Raw genomic sequence first — 16,254 nt, forward strand, 5'->3', positions numbered from 1 at the left:
TTTTTGGGTGAACCAGAGTGTATTTCACCGGTGTTTCTGACCGCGAGAAGCCGCGACTTGGGTGTGTTTTTTAAAAAATATATATATTTAAATAATTAAATTAATATCATAAACGTGCGACGTTTAGTCGACTAATGGCTTGAACTAATGACTAGTCGACTAGGAAAATCTTTGGTCGGGGGCAGCCCTAATTCATTCGCTTTTTTTACCCTGCATATAAACCAAAAGACTACAACTACAAACATTTCCTGTATATTTTTATTTGATTTTTGAGTTTTTTTAACAGCTAGTTTTCATTAGTTTTGGATAATAACTTTAGACGGCCACTCTGATCCGTCTGTCTGTCTGTCGTCTCTGTTCACTTCAGTTCATGTCCACTGACAGCTGTCTGTTGTCAGACAGACCGATGACGCTCTGTCTGTCAGATTTCCATCCGTTTTAACAGAAAGTTCAACCAGCTGAACTTTCTCTGGACGGACGGATTCATCAGCGTCCGTTCTCCCGCCTCGCCGCCATGTTGACGCTCAGAACAAACCAACACACACATCTATCAGCAATAATTCTTATTTTCTGATGGAAATAAGAAGAGAAATAAGAAGAGAAGAAGAAATAAGAGTCTTCCCACGAACCGCTGAGCCGCAGACCGCTCTGATCCCCGTCTGATCTGAGAGACTCAACATCAGGAACCTCTCACGCTCCAGCTGGGATGACGGCGCTCTCATTACCGGAGCGTCCCGGAGCTCCTCCACGCCGCTCGCCGGCAGACAGCGCAGCGCGACAGCGTGAGCTTCACAAAAACTTCAAAGAGGAAAAGATTGGGGAACTTGTGATTCTGCTTTCCGCTGTTTTGATGTTGGGCATCAAAACGTAGAAGCGGTTAATTTGCTCCGCTCTCCATGAAGCTGCTGCACGCCGCTCCGGATGAAGAGAGAGAGAGAGAGAGAGAGAGAGACAGAGAGACAGAGAGAGAGAGAGAGAGAGAGACACAGAGAGAGAGAGAGAGAGAGAGAGAGAGAGACAGAGAGAGAGAGAGAGAGGTCGCTGCGGCTCTCCTGCAGGACATGAATGGAGCTTCATTGTGAAGACTTGAAGACTCGCCGAACGACAATACGAGGATTTGCCAGCGAGCGAGGGCAGAGGACGAGAGAGGAGCCTGAGTCAGTGTGGTGGAAAGGCTGAAGGGGAAAGATAGCAAGAAGAGAACAGACTGAAGACTTTAGTTTCTCTCCTCAGACAGACTGATGAAGGTCGGCCGCACCGAAACTCTGCAAGAAATATGAAAACTGCACCGACCGAAGAGTGAGGAAGTTTCTCTTCTCTCTAAAGGCTTGAACTCTGATAGAAAAGTGCTGGGGATGATTTTTTTTGGGGGATAGCTGTCTAACAATGACATAACTGGCCTTTTTCCTTTTTCTTACTTTAAAGAGATAGCCAACAGAAATATGCAATTTCTCATTAAAATGTTTTGTTAGTCGTTGTTGGTGTAAAAACCAACAGGAAGCTGAGAATCTGAAGTCGTTTCTCAGCTGAGAAAAGACGATCAGCTGATTTGTCCGTTTTGCTCAGAGTGGGAAATCCAATCAGAAGTCGACCTCAACACGCCACCCTCTCTCTCTCTCTCTCTCTCTCTCTCTCTCTGTCTCTCTCTCTCTCTTTTTCTCTCTCTCTCTCTCTCTCAGTGTCTCTCTCTCTCTCTGTCTCTCTCTCTGTCTCTCTCTCTGTCTCTCTCTCTGTCTCTCTCTCTCTGTCTCTCTCTCTCTGTCTCTCTCTCTCTCTGTGTTATTTAGTTTTGATACTGGACTCTTGATTTGTTCTGATTTGACTTGCTGTTCTACATTTAGACTTGAGACTGACTTGGGACTCGAACAAAGTCGACTCGGTCACACCTCTGGCAGTGGGGACAGGATGGGGCATTTGAACAGCATCCGCAGTGTAAATGACTTCTGTGTTTCTCTCTGAATTTGGTGCAGAAAATTTCTTGTTAAAGTTAGGATGAGCTGAGCTGAGCTGAACTATTAGTATTTCACAAGAAAAAAAGCAAAAATTAGAAAACAAAATCAGAAAAAAATGATTTTCTAGTAGAAATATGCTGTTTTCCTATCCCATAAATCATCTCAAGACCCCCCAAAATTATCTTGCGACCCCCCTGGGAGGTCCTGACCCCCAGGTTGAGAACCACTGGGCTAGATTATGAAATGAATGCTGAAACTGTCTTCAGTCATGGCAGTGAGGCGGTCTGATGTTGGATCCACTGCACTGAACTGAACTGAACTGAACTGGACTGAACTGAACTGGACTGGACTGAACTGAACTGAACTGAACTGAACTGAACTGAACTGAACTGAGCTGAACTGAACTGAACTGAGACCAGACCCATTGTCTTTGCTTTATTAGCTGAAGTGAGCCAGCAGACAGACACAGTACAGAGATCTGAACGGACTTTAAGCTCATAAGTCCTTAATTAAAGTCACATTCAGCTCCTGTGATTCAGCCTCTTGAGAAAAGCCATTTGATCCCGCAGCCTTCTGTCTCCACACCAAGGTCAGATCGGCCCGTTCCCCCGCCGCCGCCCCACCACCCCCCACCCACCCCCACCCACCCCCACGCCCCCACGCCCGCCCGCCGCCCCGCAGCGTTAAACCCTCCGCAGAGGGAGGCGGAGAGTCTCATTCACGCTCCTCATTAAGAGGAAATGACAGAAGACACTTCACTGTACGAAGGACACGACCTGGGACTCCACTGAGGACCTCCAGGAGGCCTTCTATCTCCACAATTAAAAAGATGAATACTTTATAAACAGTACTATAATATGCTTTAATTACTTAACAACTCATTTATCATATGAATCACAAGACATTTGACTTTTTTCTTAAAAATCTAAATGATAAATTGCTGGTTCAGCTTATAGAAACTGTGAGGACGGGACAGACAGCTGTGATCAGGAGGCAGAGGAGGAGAGGCGGACATGAAGGTTCATGAAGGTTCATCAAGGTTCATGAAGGTTCGGTTCACACCGGATCAAGTTCTGACTGAAGTGTTCCAGTTCGGCCATTAAGGCGATGTGGAGTTAAAACAAGACAGAGAGCTGGAATCAGCAAGCGTGTCGCATCACAATTACGTTACATTACATTACGTTACGTTACGTTACGTTACGTTACGTTACGTTACGTTACGTTACGTTACGTTACGTTACGTTACATTACGTTACATTACGTTACGTTACGTTACGTTACGTTACGTTACGTTACATTATGTTACATTACGTTACGTCATTTAGCAGACGCTTTTGTCCAAAGCGACTTACAATAGTACATTTTGTCAACAGTAGTGAAACCAACTGTGCATCACAGTCTTCATCAGCTAAGCCTTTTAATAGGAATAAGTAGCATTCGTTTAATTTTTTATTTTTTTTTTTTAAGTTTAAAGAAGGGTAAGAAGAAGGTCTGAAAAATCTTCTTACCCATGAAAATCTGAAAAACAGACTTTTTTAGACCAAACCTGAGCTTCAGCTGACTGTCAATATGCATCAGGCTCTGTGGTGCATTGGACTTCTAGGCGAGTGTTAGCGATGTGATTCAAAGGTTGTGGGTTCGAGTCCCACCGGAGTCGAGCTTTAGCCGCTTTAGAGAGATCGGCCTCAGAAAGCTGGACGAAACCGATGCAACATATATGCAGAGAGGCTGTAGGAGAGCCGTGTCTCTTCTATGTGATCCGGATCTGGACAGCAGCAGGAAAAGACCAAACATCAAAGAGCTTTGTTGTCTCACTTCATTTTCCTGCTGTTTCATCTCCGCTTTGTTCCGTCTGCAGCCGGACATCAAAGCTCTGCTGCCAGGCTGTGTAATATAACACATTATTATTATATTCATACTGAAGATTACATTATTATTATATTCCATACTGAAGATTACATTATTATGTTATATTCATACAGAAGATTACATTATTAAGTTATATTCATACTGAAGATTACATTATTATGTTATATTCATACTGAAGATTACATTATTATGTTATATTCATACTGAAGATTACATTATTATGTTATATTCATACTGAAGATTACATTATTATTATATTCCATACTGAATATTACATTATTATGTTATATTCATACTGAAGATTACATTAAGTTATATTCATACTGAAGATTACATTATTATTATATTCCATACTGAAGATTACATTATTATGTTATATTCATACTGAAGATTACATTATTATTATATTCCATACTGAATATTACATTATTATGTTATATTCATACTGAAGATTACTGCAGTTACAATAAACTCTGTATGGTACTTTAACAGTTACAAAATACTTCAACAATAAAATTAATACTAAACAAAAGCCTGTTTGATTAAATCAAATGTAATATTATTAAATATGAATTTGTTATATTATTAATATAAATATTATTTCAATATGTATTCAATTATTTCTACATATTCATTTATATCTATTTTATTTATACAAATGAATGAGATATTATATTTATTTATATTATATTACTAGTAATTACATTTTATTTGTATAGCACAGTTACAATTCAACACAAATAAAATAAATGAAACTTAATTATTAAATATTTATGTATTATTTATCCATTTATTTATTATTTGTTATTTATATATTTCATTATATTCATTTATTTTATTTATAAATAAATTGCATGTTTATTTTTATTTATTTATCTAAATTTCTATTTATATTATTATAATGAAACTTTATTTGTGGCACTCTTATAGCACAGGAACAAGTCTGTCACAGACAATAAAACGAATAAATAAAAGCCAACAGATGAATAATAAAAATATCAGACATAAAATAAGAAGAGTGTTACTGAAGAATAAACCGTCCTGCAACCTGAAGGTTCAACCCTCTGACCTCTGACCCCTCAGGTGAGATGTGTTGGTGTGTGTGTGTGTGTGTGTGTCTCTGCCTGCAGCCGGTGGCAGCAGCAGCAGCTTCATGCATTTTCAGCAGGTTTGCTGAACTTTGACCCCGGCGGCGGCAGAGCTTAAAATATAAATGACGTCACCTCTCTTCAGCGAGGCGTGAGAGCCGGTTTCCACTCAAGACCAGAAACAGAGACAGACTCCAACCAACTGGACGTTTCTAAAGTAACGATCCACAACATTTCCCTCTACCTGTCTGTTCTCCTCTCTCTCTCTGACTCAGCAGTCACAGAGCCTGCATCCGGTTCATGAAGCTTCTCCTCTGTTCTAACCAGCCGGTGTCTGGTGGCTCTTTCCTGCCGCACAGGAAGTGATGCGTTCTACGTTTCCGGTTTGTTTGGGATAAACAGAAGAAGAAGAACTGGGTACACTGTCAGAAACAGTACAGATCTATTTCTGTTCCCAAAGGTACACCTGTCACAGCTGTGCCCTAAAAGGTACGATACGTCACTGACTGTATAACTGTTTTTCACATAAAAGGTAGACAGACATTTCTGATAATAAAAGGTACAAATTTGTATAAGTTTTCTTTGAATTTGAACACTTTTGTCATTTTAAGACACAAAATGGCTTGTCACTGGGATGGGTTGGGGTTAAAATCTCGAGACAATGACACAAATAACTCGATATCTCAAGAAAACTAAGAAAATTAGTTTGTTATCATGGGAAAACGGCGTAAATAAAATATATGACAATATATGTCCTCAATGGGCTTCCGTACCCAGGGAGTGAACACACAGAAGAATAAAAACAGGGAAATAAAGATCTCTAACCTCTCTGACCAGGAGCATGAACCTGTTTCTGACAGAGTGACGGCCATGAGTGGAAACGTCTGCATCCTGATATAAACTGAAAGGTTAATATTGACTCCGGGACGTCCCGGCCGCCGCTCGCCTGTCTGTGCAGTAACCTGCTGTCAGGAGCGCTGCGCCTCCCAGCAGCCAGCAGACGCTCCAGATTCAAGAGGAAAACAAGAACAAAGTGAACCAGCGACAAAAACACTGATTCTGTTCCCAGGTTTCAAAACATATTCAGTCCTTAATTCCACTTTCCCTGTAGTTCATAATAATAATAATATACTATATTTGTATTGCAGCTTTTCACAAAGCATTACATAGAAAGAGATTACACAATACAAAGAGTTGATAAACTAGGAATTGTTACAGAAAGCAAGTTTATAAAATGGTAAGAAGTGATTTAAAAGACTGAACTGACGTAACGGCTACTACAGTTGGAGTAGAGCAGTGGTTCTCAACGTGGGGTCCGGGGACCACCAGGGGTCCTTGAGGGGGTTCCAGGGGGTCCCCCAGCAAACTGATGAATTGTTAACACAGTTAGAGAATGTAGAAGAAAGACTGTTCTGATCATAGTTTCTCTGTTATCTCTCTATACAATACAGACAGTCATGGAGTTCTGGACAAAATCATATCTGACAATAAAAATATTCTCAGATTTGGGTGTGAGAGACAAAACCTCTTCAAATGGGGGTCTGTGGCTCTAATGTGGACTGAATTAGGGTCCTTGGTATGAAAAAGGTTGAGAATCAGTGGAGTAGAGCAACATTTTCCTCACTGGGTAATAAAACTTCTGCTCTTTACATGTAGAACAATGGGAAAGTTTCACTGCGTCATTTTGTTCATTTTAGTTTCCTGTGTGTTTCGGGACTAGTAGCTCAGTTTCCGCATCGCAGCTCAAATCATTCTCAATCCATTAACGAGCTTTTATTTTTTATCGTTGGTGTGTCAACTTTTCTACCGCTTCTCAGTCATCCTGCTTTCTGGAGAAGGAACAGCGCGTATGGACAGAGAGGAATTATTTTTCTGTGAGAGTCGAGGATGCTCCTCAGTTTCATCCTGCGGTCTGAGCAGCCGTGCTGTATGTGTGTTCTCTGAACCGCATGTGTTAAGTGCACTTAACACCATATAGCTGTCAAAGAGCCCGACTGCTCTTTTACAAAAAAAAAGACACAAGAAGTCCCTGCAGTGTGGTCGGCTGCTCTGCTCCGACCGGCTCCGACCGGCTGCTTCATGTATTATTTTTATCCGTGGATGCATCACTGTCACATTAACGGCGCTGCCTCGGTCTAATGACTGTAAACAGATGAGAGTATTAACCTCCGTCTCACACCAGCGGTTAGTTGGTGCCGGTGCACAGAGCTTGAACCGATAGAACGGTCATCCCCAATCAAACCTCTACACTCTCGAACGGTCATCTGCCTGCTGTGGAATGTTTGATAATGTTGTCATGGTAATCTGTGTTGATTTGGTGCACGAGACTCTCGAGAAAGCTGGCGCGTTACCATGGCAACGGCATCGTTTTGGATGAACATCCCAGCGTTCGGTTGTGATGAAGAGCTTCTAACTCTTTGTCCACACAGGAGAACAGTCTGTGTTTACATGATGACAATATCAAAAGCCTATGGAAGCCAAGCTAGGTTTAACCACAGAAATATAACAAGTGTATATAAGTGTTATATCTCTATGGGTTCAACCACAGAAATAGAACGGATAGAACCGTCTTTCCCACTCAAATCAACTACTGCTAACTTTTCTTTTCCACTAAAGGTAGGACTGAGCTATGTTAGTTCCCAGTGGGAGGACCGTTCTACCCAGGCCCCCTATTTCTGAATACAGTCACCAAAATACGTTACACCAACCTCCGTGGTCTCTATGGTTACGTTATTAATTCAGTCGGTTGGAGACAAACGCGTGAAGGCTACACCGCGAAACAGACATGTGAAGAGGAGTTTGAAGAAAGAGAAATCTGTCTGTGAGTTTCAGTCATTGTGGAAAAGATGAATTCACCTTCCTCACTGAAAGTTTTAAAGGTCCCATATTCTCCTCTGTCCCGTGTTTAGATAGACCATCCAACTCCTTTATAATCACAGAGGCAAGGGGAGTCCTGTTTTACACCATGTGGACCTTTAAAAGCCAGTTTAGACCAAAGATTTGCGACGAGACGAGTTGAAACTTGCAACTACTTGCACTGCGCCGGGTCTGAAACCTGCCAGTTTACACCAATGCGACTAGACGAGACGGTGTATCGTTTCCATAGCAACGACTCTCTGTACTTCCGTTCTTACTGCCGGCTTTTCAGGCTTTTTTTTGCAGCTGGATAATTTGCAGCGTCTTAACATATGAATGAGGATAGTGATAGTGAGTTACTTGCTACAGTTGCAGTTCTAGCATTGATGAAACGGCGTAAAAAAAAACGAGAGGGTTGAGAATTTGGAGCCGTCCACGGGGGCTTCAACGGAACACCCAGGGGGATTATGCAAATTTAATGGCGTGAACTTGAGACAGGAGATCTCCCCTCTTTTGTCAGTTTCTCCCGTCTATTCCCGGAGCAGTTCCGTCGTTTAGAGGAGTTGGTGTCACCCCCTTCGCTACGAGCTGATTGGCTGTTGAAACAGGTGACAGGCGACGCCACCAGCCGGCTGGAGTCGAGCTGAGACGGCCAGTTCACACCGCTGCAACTTTTCCCTGCAACCGTCTAAAACGGTTTCGTCTCGTCGCGAATCTTTGGTCTGAACTGGCCTTAAAGGAAAGAGTGTGTCTTCTGCAAAGTGTGTGGAGTTGGTTTCTGCGTGGAGCGTCGGGTCGAAATGAAATGATGTCTGCTACAAAGAGACAGATGAGCAGTAATGACATCAGGATGATGGCATCAGGAACAGAAGCATTGTGGGCATGCTGGGAAAAGGAAGATCTGCACTATATTTTAATTATTCTTTATACAAGACGCCAGAGTGCAGGAAACGAGTCTCTGAATGTCACATGTTCTGTTGGAGGATCTCCACTCCCTCCGCTTCGGTTTGGAAAATCTCTGTTTCTGGACTCGCAGAGTTCAAAGTATGAACTGTAGTGAAGAAGCTGCCAGGCTTCTGTTTACTGTAATTATACTGACGCCTCTGAATGAATGTGCTGATGATTTCCTGATGTTAAAATGACACACGGAGCCGAGGAGTTTCCTGATGCTTTGAACATTCGCTGTCGGATGATTTATGTGAGCCGTAGCTGCATTTGTTTCTGTGGATTTTAGATGATTGGTAGTATATGTGTACACCACATCCTGATATTAAAGGTCCCATCTGGTGTAAAGCAGGACCCCCCTTGCCTCTGTGATGATAAAGGAGTTGGATGGTCTATCTAAACATGGCGAAAGTATCAAAACTAAATCCACACAATCCATATTAGAAAAGCGAGCCTCTAAGACCCTGTTTACACTTGGTTTTAAAATGCGTCTTGGGCAATCGGATCACAAGTGGACAGCCGAGACACATCGCCGTTTACACCTGTGTTTATCACGCGTCTCCAAGGTGTCCAGCTGACCACTTGTGTTCAGATGTCGTTACTGCCTACGTCACTTCCGCTAGAAGGTCAAAGGACGCCGCGCACAGTTATTACGTCAGTCTGTCGCCAGACAAGCGCCAGATTTGTTTAGCACGGGCTAGCTAAGAAAACAACAACGTTTCAAGAACTAATACACATGTACGGGCTCTTCCAACTGTTGAGATTGACAGGACCGTTGGCGCGCTGTCACCAAAACAACCGCCACGTCCTGCATTGATGACGTATTTTCCTGTTACGTCCTTGTCGGATGCATTAGCGTTTACACTACAAAAGATATGTGGTCAAATGCGTCCCAGACCACCTCAGCAAGTGGTTTGAGTGATCGGATCACAATGCGTCTTGGTGGTCTTAGTGCTGTCCACTTGTGATCCGATCGCCCAAGACGCATTTTAAAACCAAGTGTAAACAGGGTCTAAACGAGCCGTTTGGACTTCCGTAACTTTGTGGCGTCACAAAGGTTCGCTCATTATCATTTTTGTAAGAAATAATAGATTAACAAAGTGTTTTTGGTGCATGACACCACACACACAGCTTTGAATGGACCTCAAGACACAAAATAAAACACTGGAGAATGGAGAATATGGACCTTTAATTATGCTAAACCTGTGGCTAATGCTGTCATCACCTGGTAGCTAATGCTAGCCTCTGTATAAGTAAGAGCTTCTGTTGAAAGCTTAAGTCAAAATGTGTAGCCGCAGCCCGGATTAAAGGCTTTTAAACTTTTGCAACAAAGAAGTTTGTCTTGGACTTTTCTTTTGGGGAGATCAGTCTTCTTACCTACAAACAATCAGCTTCATTCCCTCTTTTGCCTTTTGACACCAAGCGGCCAAAACCACAGGTGGGTTTTGAAGTCAATCAGGAAGTGGCGGCAGGCGGCGGTTCCTCTAACGTCCGCTAGAGTCCGGCTCCAAAAAGACTCCAAACCTCCAACTCCATGAAGTCAACGGACCACAACCCAACCTCTGATACAAATATAAAGTCAATACATTTTTTCCACAAGAAGTTTTGGTCTCAGTAGCTAATTTCACTTCTTATAATGTGCAATTTTCAAAATAATTGCGTCATTAACAGGATATAACAGTTATAAAACGGGGTTGTTTTCCTAGTGATCGACAGGTCGTTGATAACGGGCCAATAGCAGGCGGAGCTGCGGCTCTGTGTCGACCCTCGGCTTCACTCTGGCTGCTCCGGCTCCAAAAAATGTCAACATGGCGGCGACCGTAAACCCGATCTTCTGGCTTCAGAAACCTGCGGTGACGTCACTCACTGCTCCATCTGTTCATCAGTCTGTGTGACAGACAGCAGATCTTGTGTTGAGGACGGATGTTGTTGTTCAAAGCGACACGTCCATCTTCCCCGGCGCTGACTCGGCTCATCTCCAGGTTCTCCTCTCTTCAGGGTCAGAGAGCCGGAAACCACAGCAGACAAACCCGAACCTGCCGCCATTTATACCTTCAGCTCTCCACCTCTCCTCCCTCTTCCCCCTCTCCTCTGTTTCTCTCCCAGCTCTTCTCTGTCACATCGTCCTGTTGGACCACAGGAGGATTTCTTCCATCTGTCTGGATCTTGTGGTGGGAAAGGACTGATATTGTTCCACTGATATTTCATTAATAATCAGATATCAGCCAGTCGGTGTCGTCCAGCTCTGATCTGATGGATCTCATCATGATGTTGTTTCATTACATATTTATTATATGATTCTGACCTGTAACTGTGCAAGGAGAGACACTGAAAAAAAATGACTTCAAAGTTTTTCTCCTGACCTGAGAAAAGTAATATTGATACTGAAGTGGAGGTGAATATTTTATTTGATCAATATGACACTGACCGAACAGCATTTTGAGAGCATCTTACTTCCTTAATGTGATGTATTTCCTGTTGAAACAGGATGTTGGGGCGGGACACACCGCAGGGAGGGATCAGTCAGAAGTGTAAACCAATGGGAGATCAGTTAGGGAGAGAAAGGCAGTTTGATTGGATGGGAGGGGCGGAACTGTTCAGAAATCTGTGATGTTTTATTGGTTGTGTTATGTGAAAGTGGCTCCGTGGCGCAATGGACAGCGCATTGGACTTCTAGGTGAACGATGTGATTCAAAGGTTGTGGGTTCGAGTCCCACCGGAGTCGAGCTTTAGGAGGTTTTCCTTGGATGGTTTTTATTTCTGCCTCCTGGTGCAGCGTGATGTCACTATTAAAGATACTGTGTTTTCCAGGAAGGAAAAGGAATGGGATTTTGATATAAAAAGGCAAGAAAATTGGCATTTATTGTTAAATGTGCGGACATATTTTACAACATGCAAAATTAGCTAAAAAGGTAAAAAAGTCATTTTTCATTTCATTGTGACTTAAAGGATAAGGCCCGTGTATTTTAATGCATTTCTTACCGTCAACAAATCCTATGAAAATAACCAATGCAATATAAGCATATAAGCATATAAGCAATGCATTAAAAAACACCAGCCTGATCCTTTAAACACAACTGACTGCTCACGCCGCGACACGCTGGTGTGTTTCCAACATTACTAAATACAATATCCAAATAAAGAAAGGCTTTTTAATATTTTTAGAAGAAGTCGTCTGGATTATTTCATCTTTTCTTTCCTGTGATTGTCTAAACTTTCTGGGTCTCGTTGTGGCAAACCGCTCCCGTCTGCTGCTACAGCTAAACTTCAGCAGTGTGCCGGACAGCAGGTGACCCGTCACAGCAGGAAGTGGACAGAGAAGTTCCTACATGACTCACATGTGTTGACAGACTGGAAGACAAACTTTCTCCACCTGCCATCATGTGTTTGTCTGCAGTTTCCTCTATCGGCCCAAGTCAGATCTGCTGTAGGCAGAGGTGAGACCGAGTCGACTTTGATCGAGTCCCAAGTCAGTCTCAAGTCTTGAAGCACGAGTCTCAAGTCAAGTCTCAAGTCTAAATGTAGAACAGCAAGTCAAGTCCATGTCATTAATGTCAAGTCTCAAGTCTAAATGTAGAACAGCAAGTCAAGTCAGAACAAATCAAGAGTCCAGTATCAATTTAATATCTTAAAGAAAACTAAATATCTAGGACTTTTCAATGCAATATGGTTTTAATAGGATAAAAACTTGGTAAGAGCATCATGAGTTTGATTTCTATAATCAGTTTCAACTTCAATAAATTCAATCATTCCATACAAATTCAGAAAACAGAATTTAAATTCAGTCGTCCGCTGGAACAAATCTCATCACTTTCAATCTAAGTCATTTACACAAACATAAGATCTCAAGTCAAGACTTTAGAAACCTTTTCAAGTCATCAAAGTACAAGTCAGAGTCAAGTCCCAAGTCACCAGAACCCAAGTCAAGTCAAGTCTCAGGTCTTCTCTTCATGCAGCAAGTCAAGTCTCAAGAGATTAAAACTGGGACTCAATTTGCCTCCGCCTCTGCTTCCTGTGTGTTGGACTGAAATAATGTTCAAGTCTTCTTCTGTGTTTCAGTTTTACAGCACCAGTCCTGCTAGTTTCCCTCCTGACTCCCAGTTTCTTCTTCTGTTAATACGAGCTAGACAGTAGCGCTCGGTGATAATTCAATATTCTGGTTTATGGTGGAATCATATGGTGATGATATGGAGAAAATCACGACTATGGGAAATCACGACACACAATTCTGCCGTCTGAACTTCATGATAAGAGGCTAATTTTATTTAAAAACTCGGACAAAATGAGGTATATGAAACATTTTAAGGAATATTATTTGAAAATGTAAAGTTTTGTTTGACATCACACCGAACATTACCATTCAGTTCAATGGGATGAACATCAATTTGATTATTTAACGTGATTTTGCAGACGTGAGCCATATCGCGATATATATCGATATTGAAAATAAATCCTTATGATTATCGTGATATTGATTACACAGTTGAGTTATACTGGATCAGTTGCTGCTGCTCTGTTATGTTGAAGTTTATTCTGTTGGAAAGCTGAATCACTGACACATAAAACTGAATACAAATGATCTTTTATCTGCAGGTAGCAGCTTTGCTTTGAGTCCAAAATTCAAGTAACTGAAACAGAACCGACACAAACCAGAACAGTGCCACTATAATATTCCTTTAATATTCCTTTAATATTCCTATAATATTCCTGCAGGGAGTCACAAATGTGTCTGTGAATTCATAGAGACCTTAATGTACTTTATGGTCTGCTTTATCCTCTATTGTATCATTATAATATTTCCAATATTCCTATAATATTCCTATAATAGGGAATATGATGCTCAATAGTGAGTTTAAAGTGACTATCATACTTTATGGTATGCTATGGGATCATTATAATACTTATAAAATATTAATATAGGAACTTCTATTTCTTGTTGTGATGGTTGTGTGATATTCTTCTATAATAATAATAATACATTTTATTTTTAAATCGAAGCACTTTACAGCATAAATCATCAGTATATCATACAGGTTCAGTTTGGCTGTTTTGGGATGGAAACCAGATTTAATCCTCATCTTTCCTGATTCTTTGTTTAAATCAGGAATCAGTTTAAAAGATCAAATCAAAGTGAACAGGAGGAAGAGGGGATTTCTGACATGACGGAGATTTAAATCCTTGCTGAAGTCTATTATCGGTGCTGAAATAGTTTGTAGAAGACTGGAGGTGAATCCACTAAAGCCTGACAGGAGTTGCAGGCTGAAGCCATCTCCCTCCAGCTTCACATTCATTTTCCACCTGAATAATTTAAACGTCTGTAAATCTGTTTTATCATCTCAAATATCCGCAGGGGGGATTGGATTTAAAAAGAAGAAGAAGAAGTGTGTCTCTTTACTGTGGGAGTTCTCTAGGATCTTTCATGATTCCTCATACGAAGAGGAACCACAGTAATCCTGCAGTGCATTTTACACGGATAGAAATCACAGCAAAACTGCAAGTCCCTATAGGAATATTACAGGAATATTACAGGAATATTACAGGAATATTATAGGAATATTACAGTGATACCATAGGAACAAAAACATCAGGTGCAAGAAGCTCACTGTGAACTCACTACTAGTCCCTGCAGGAATATTATAGAGATATTACAGGAATATTACAGGAATATTACAGGAATATTACAGTGCTGTTTGTGTTGTGAATACTACATGAGGATTTGAAACGGCATCAGAAATGATAGAAGCTTACCTGTACCTGGTACATAACTCCTGAATCGACCGTTTCCACCAATTCTGGGTTGAATTTTCAGCTCCGTAAAGCGGATTCTCTCTCTCTGTCCGTCCAGTTCGGTCGGAGGAGTCTCCAGCCCGAGCTGCAGCCGGGAGGAGTCCAGCCCAGCCCGGCTCCGGTGCGCCGAACCGCTCGGTGTCTCTCCGGCCGGTCCGCGCCGCGCGGTGTTGCCGCAAACACTCGACGATATCCCGGGTAAAAACTGCGTCCTGGTCCGCTCCGTCCTGCCTCCGAGTTTGTCTCTCCGCTCCGGTTGAGGGCGGGATGGAAACCGAGCCGCCCCGTCCCGTCCCGAGCAGCTACTGGGGTCAAGCTGGCCGGGGTGAACAAGAGGACGTCCGGTGAGGGGTTTCACAATAAAAGCCTTATTGTGGAGCAGGTGTTTTTGGAGTAGTGCAAATCATCAAAATGAAAATAAAGAGGATATTTAAGGAGGAATCTGTTGTGAATGAAAATACAATTGATGTTTTATTCCCCAAAATGTCTTTTTCACAGCATATATGATATTTACACTCTCCGGCCACTTTATTAGGAACACCTGCTCATTAACACAAACAGCCTGCTCCTCCAGACAGAGACTCATGTGGCAGCAGCTCAATATATAAAGCATGCAGACATGATGAAGGAGTTTAGTTTTTTGACTTTGAGCGGCCTGACTGTTCAGCGGCTCAGAAACAGCTGCTGCCCTCCTGGGATTTTCACACTACAGTCTGTAGAGTTTACAGAGAAAACAGCTTGTTAATGAGAGAGGTCAGAGGTCAGAGGAGAATGGACAGACTGGATCAAGCTACCAGAAAGACAAGGCATTCTTTCATTGGGAAACACTACCTGCCATAATCCAGTATAACCCTTTTAGATTCAGTGTTATCGCCATAGTTTCACACCCTATGTAAGATAATGATTGCTGTTGGTATTTTCATGTGTTTTTTGTTATTTTGCACACACCAACACTTATTTATTCTCCATCAGTCTCACATTTTGATCAAAAGCGATAACAAAAACAATGCTTTTATTTTGAAGGCAGAATTGCCTGACTCCCGGTCTCACTCCGTCTGTTTCTGGCTGCTTGAAGCAGCAATGTGAGAAATATATCAGATGATGGAAATTAAAACTGTATATGGTTATTTATGTCACAATTTTACTTCACACCTTTCCCACATTAAGTCTAACTGTATGTCAATAATAACCTAAAATATCTAACATTCCCCCACACTACACACACACACACACACACACACAGACTCTCTCTGTCACACACACACACACACACACACACACACACACACCCCTCCCCACCCCAGTGTGAGTTAAAGCCCTCCTGTCTGAATGGGACCTGCAGCAGCCTGTCTTGTCAGTGTTAACAGTGATAACATGTTAAGCTCCTCAGCCTCTCCTCACTCTGCTGCCAATTTGTTCAAACAAGAGCAGGAACCAGTCTGATGAAGCCCACTGAGCTGAGAAATTACCTCCCTGCACTCCGGCGGGTCGCAGGGTTTCTGCCTGTCTGCCGCCCCGCTCCGGCTCCATGACATCATCAACATAATGACAAGAGGACACGCTCGTTTGTGGTCGTACGGGCCGGTCCATCCATGAGCTGAAGTGAGGATGCACGGTGAATCCAGTTCAGTGTGAAAGTCTCCCAGCTGTAAGGAAACAGAATGTGAATTAAATTGGAATGACAGGGAAAATAATTAAATTCCATGAAACTCCACTTCTAAGAGAGTTTGTCTCGACCCGCTAAATCAAATAGGGAT

The 16,254-nt window shown here is 42.1% G+C and overlaps 1 non-coding gene across 1 annotated transcript; it reads left to right on the top strand.

Annotated features, from left to right (window-relative positions):
* The first annotated feature begins 11,349 nt into the window (after window positions 1-11,349).
* trnar-ucu (transfer RNA arginine (anticodon UCU)) lies at window positions 11,350-11,435 on the top strand. The gene is given in 2 exon segments: window positions 11,350-11,386; window positions 11,400-11,435. It is a non-coding gene; the product is annotated as a tRNA-Arg (tRNA).
* Window positions 11,436-16,254: the final 4,819 nt, after the last annotated feature.

The sequence above is a fragment of the Centroberyx gerrardi genome, chromosome 13 (assembly GCF_048128805.1).
Source record: "Centroberyx gerrardi isolate f3 chromosome 13, fCenGer3.hap1.cur.20231027, whole genome shotgun sequence".
In the NCBI taxonomy this organism is placed as follows: Eukaryota; Metazoa; Chordata; class Actinopteri; order Beryciformes; family Berycidae; genus Centroberyx; species Centroberyx gerrardi.